Source organism: Penaeus chinensis, chromosome 23, assembly GCF_019202785.1.
Source record: "Penaeus chinensis breed Huanghai No. 1 chromosome 23, ASM1920278v2, whole genome shotgun sequence".
NCBI classification, from domain to species: domain Eukaryota; kingdom Metazoa; phylum Arthropoda; class Malacostraca; order Decapoda; family Penaeidae; genus Penaeus; species Penaeus chinensis.
This window is the reverse complement of record NC_061841.1, coordinates 17,927,337-17,931,623: the sequence shown is the minus strand read 5'-3', so window position 1 is coordinate 17,931,623 and position 4,287 is coordinate 17,927,337.

Below are 4,287 nucleotides of genomic sequence, written 5' to 3'. Positions count from 1 at the left end.
TCTATATACATACATACATACATATATGCATACGGACATAAACATACATACATATATGCATACAGACATGTACATATATACATGTATGCATACATACATACATATATTCATATACATATACATACATTTATGCATTCAAACATACATACACACACATTCATCCAGATATCCACATACACACGTGCACACATACACACGTGCACATATACACACGTGCACACATACACACGTGCACACATACACACGTGCACACATACACACGTGCACACATACACACGTGCACACATACACACGTGCACACATACACACGTGCACACATACACACGTGCACACATACACACGTGCACACATACACACGTGCACACATACACACGTGCACACATACACACGTGCACACATACACACGTGCACACGTACACACGTGCACACGTACACACGTGCACACGTACACACGTGCACACGTACACACGTACACACGTGCACACGTACATATAAATAAAGATATATATATATATATCAGAAACTTAACATTGAAAAAATCCAGTTGCAACACAAGCGTGACTGCGACTCCATGTTGTAAGCCAGCCCCTCCCCTCGGCCCCCACCCTATATTTTTGTCCCCGCTCTCCCCTCCCCTACACTCTATCCCGCCCTCCTCCACCCCCCTCTCCTCCCATCTCCCTTACACTCTATCCCGCCCTCCTCCACCCCCCTCTCCTCCCATCTCCCTCTCCTCTCATCCCCCTCTCCCCCTCCCTCTCCCCTCATCCCCCTCTCCCCCTCCCTCTCCCCCTCCCTCTCCCCCTCCCTCTACCCCCTCTCCCACTCCCCTCTCCCTCTACCCTCTCCCTCTACTACCCCCTCTCCCACTCCCCTCTCCCTCTCCCCTCTCCCTCTCTCCACTCCCCTCTCCCTCTCCCCTCTCCCCACTCCCCTTCCCCTTTCCCTCTCCCCACTCCCCTTCCCCTTCCTCTTTCCCTCTCCCCACTCCCCTCCCCCTTTCCCTCTCCCCACTCCCCTTCCCCTTTCCCTCTCCCCACTCCCCTTCCCCTTCCCTTCCCCTCCCCTTCCCTCTCCCCTTCCCCTTTCCCTTTCCCTCTCCCCACTTCCCCCTTTCCCTTTCCCTCTCCCCACTCCCCTTCCCTCTCCCACTTCCCCTTCCCCTTTCCCTCTCCCCTTCCCCTTTCCCTTTCCCTCTCCCCACTCCCCTTCCCCTTTCCCTTTCCCTCTCCCCTTCCCCTTTCCCTCTCCCTACTCCCCTTCCCCTTTCCCTCTCCCCACTCCTCTTCCCCTTTCCCTCTCCCCTTCCCCTTTCCCTCTCCCCACTCCTCTTCCCCTTTCCCTACTCCCCTTCCCCATTCCCTCTCCCCTTCCCCTTTCCCTCTCCCCACTCCCCTTCCCCTTTCCCTCTCCCCTCCCCACTCCCCTCTCCCTCCCCCACTCCCCTCTCCCCTTCCCCATTCCCCTCTCCCCTTCCCCATTCCCTCTCCCCACTCCCCTTCCCCTTTCCCTCTCCCCTCCCCTCCCCACTCCCCTCTCCCCTCTCCCTTCCCTCCTCTCCCCTCCCTCCCTCCTCCCCAACCCCTCTCGTTCGAACTCTCGCGTTATGCAGAAGCAGCAATTGCATGGTGACTGGCCAGGTCGTTATTCGCTAACATACCTGAACACGAGAGGGAGGGGGAGGGGGAGGAGAGGGGAGAGGGAGGGTGCTCTCGTTTGCTTCCTTTCGCCTTTCGCTCTTTTGATCTTTTTTTTTTCTTTTCCGTTTTTTACTTTTCCTCTTTCTTTCTCTTTATCCAGTTTCCACTTTCTCTCTTTATTTATTTTCCTCTTTCTTTTCATCTGTTTTTCTATCTATTTTTCTTTTTTCTTTCTTTTCCTTTATCTATTTTTCTCTTGGTTTTCTCCTCTCTTGCTCTCCCTGTTCTTCCCCCTCCCTTCCTTTCCTCCTCCCTCTCCCCCTCCTTTTCCCACCTTTGCCACTCTCCCTTTTCCTCCCCTAACCCCCTTTCCTCCCCCCCTTCTTCCGCCATACTTCATCGGCGACGCAATATATCGCCACGAACGTCTTATTGCATGACTGATCATGACACGCAATGTGTGCCGAGGTCTCCCTTCCCCCTTCCGCCCCTTCCCCTCCCCCCCTTTCCCTTTCCCTCCCCCTCTTTCCCTTTCCCTCCCCCTCACTCCTTCCCCCACTCCCTCCCCCTCACTCCTTCCCCCTTCCCCCACTCCTTCCCCTCCCCCTCACTCCTTCCCCTCCCCCTCACTCCTTCCCCTCCCCCTCACTCCTTCCCCCTCCCCCCTTCTCCATCCTTTTCAAATTAGTTTTTTCATGATAATGTACTAGTGGTAGAGTAGGGGGAAGGGGTAGGGGTAGAGGTTAGGGGTAAGGGCAAGGAGGAGGGGTAAGGGGGGTAGAAGTAGAAGTAGAGAGCAATGAGGGAATAAATTGATGGCACTAAGGTGGCGGTGGTAAGGAATGATGAGTGAGCGGGGGGGGGGGGGGCAAGGGAGAGAACGGACGGGAGGGGAGGAGGAGGGGGGGGGTACGAGAGCTGAAAACTAACTGCGAGTTGAACGTTGGGGTATGATGTCGCCCCCCCCCCCCACCCTCCCACCTCCCTTCCCCCCCACACACCCCTCGAAGTAAAGAGGTTCGTCTCCTTTAGTTGATGATTATTGGTTTTTCCTTTTTTATTCGTGTGTGTGGGGGTGGAGGGGGGGAGGAGGTTGACGATGACTGCCGCTAAATCCTCCAAAAGTGTAAACATTTCTTTGGTTCAAGATCCTCGGAGCATTTGGAAAATCACGAACCTATCGTGCGTGAGCTATTTCTGGAGAAGCTAGTGACCTTTTTTTTTTTTTCTTTTTTCTCCTTTTTTCTTTATTTTTAATCTGATAGGAAAGGTTCTCTCTACGCTGCTGGCTCGATTTGATCATATTTCTTACATAGCGTTTTCTTTTTATTTATTCATTTATAATATTTTTGTTTTCTGTTGACACAAGCCAAGCACATTTATTTATTTATTTATAGCATTTTTTTTTTTCAGTTAGGACTCGCCAAGCGCAACTTTTCTTTTTTAACGAAAAAGTACAACGTTGTATTAAGAGCTTAAGTTTTAACGAATATGACATTCCGAATTCCCCAGGTCGGTCTCGCCTTCACAGGAATGTCCCCTTTTGTTGCCTTTCCCGAACCGCTGCTATGATGGGGAGGAGGGGGGAGGGGGAGGGGAGGAGGGAGGAGGAGGCAGGGAGGCAATGGATGGAAGAGAGGAGGAGGATGATGGATGGATGGATGGATGGATGGATGGATGGATGTATGGATGGGAGGGACGGAGGGATGGGAGGGACGGAGGGAGAGAAGCAGGGAGTGAGGATGGATGGATGGATGGGAGGGGAGGAGGAAGGAAGGAAGGAAGGAAGGAAGGGGAGACAGAAAAGTGAATAGGAAGGGGAGACTAAGATAGTTGGGGACTGGATTTGTTGTCCGTTGGCCTATTGAGGGGGTGGGGGGATGAGACAAGGAACCTCAGTCGCTGACAATGGGCGATTGAGAGAGAGAGAGAAAAGTGGACATCTAAGGTAGCGCAGTGATCGGCTTTTTTTTTTTTTTACCTTTGGTTGTGTGGATGGCGGCACCCCCCACCCCTTCTCCCTCCCTCTATTTCCCTTTCCCTCTCCCTCTGTATCTGTCTGTGTGTGTGTGTGTGCGCGCGCGCGAATGATTGATGGTGATAGCAACTTCGACTCATTTCAGTTTCAACAATTTCAAAGCCCTCAGCCCTCCCTCTCCTCCTCTCCTCCTCTCCTCCTCTCCTCCTCTCCTCCTCTCCTCCTCTCCTCCTCTCCTCCTCTCCTCCTCTCCTCCTCTCCTACTCTCCTACTCTCACTCCCTTCTCCTCCGCCCCTCCGTTTTCTATCCCTCTTCTTTCCCCTTTGACCGTCCTCCCCCCCCCCCCCCCCCATCCAGCTCGATTTTTTCGCTTGTGATAGCTGTAATTTTCCACTTTTTGAGTGCTTAATAAAAATGCCTTAATTGTATTTTTTCTCACATTTGATATATGCTGTGTGCTGCTATTATTTTTTGGCTAAATGTGTCCGATTTTTTTAGGGGGAGGGGGGAGGGGCATGCCTAGTTTTTTAACATGTATAATTGTTTGTGTGTGATCTTTCATCTCTCTGCCGTGTTCTAACTTGTATTCGTTATTCCACTGCACCCTGCTCGAAAGGGAGAGGTAGAGATTACGGTTAGATATTTTGTTTGTACAGCTTTACTAGTAC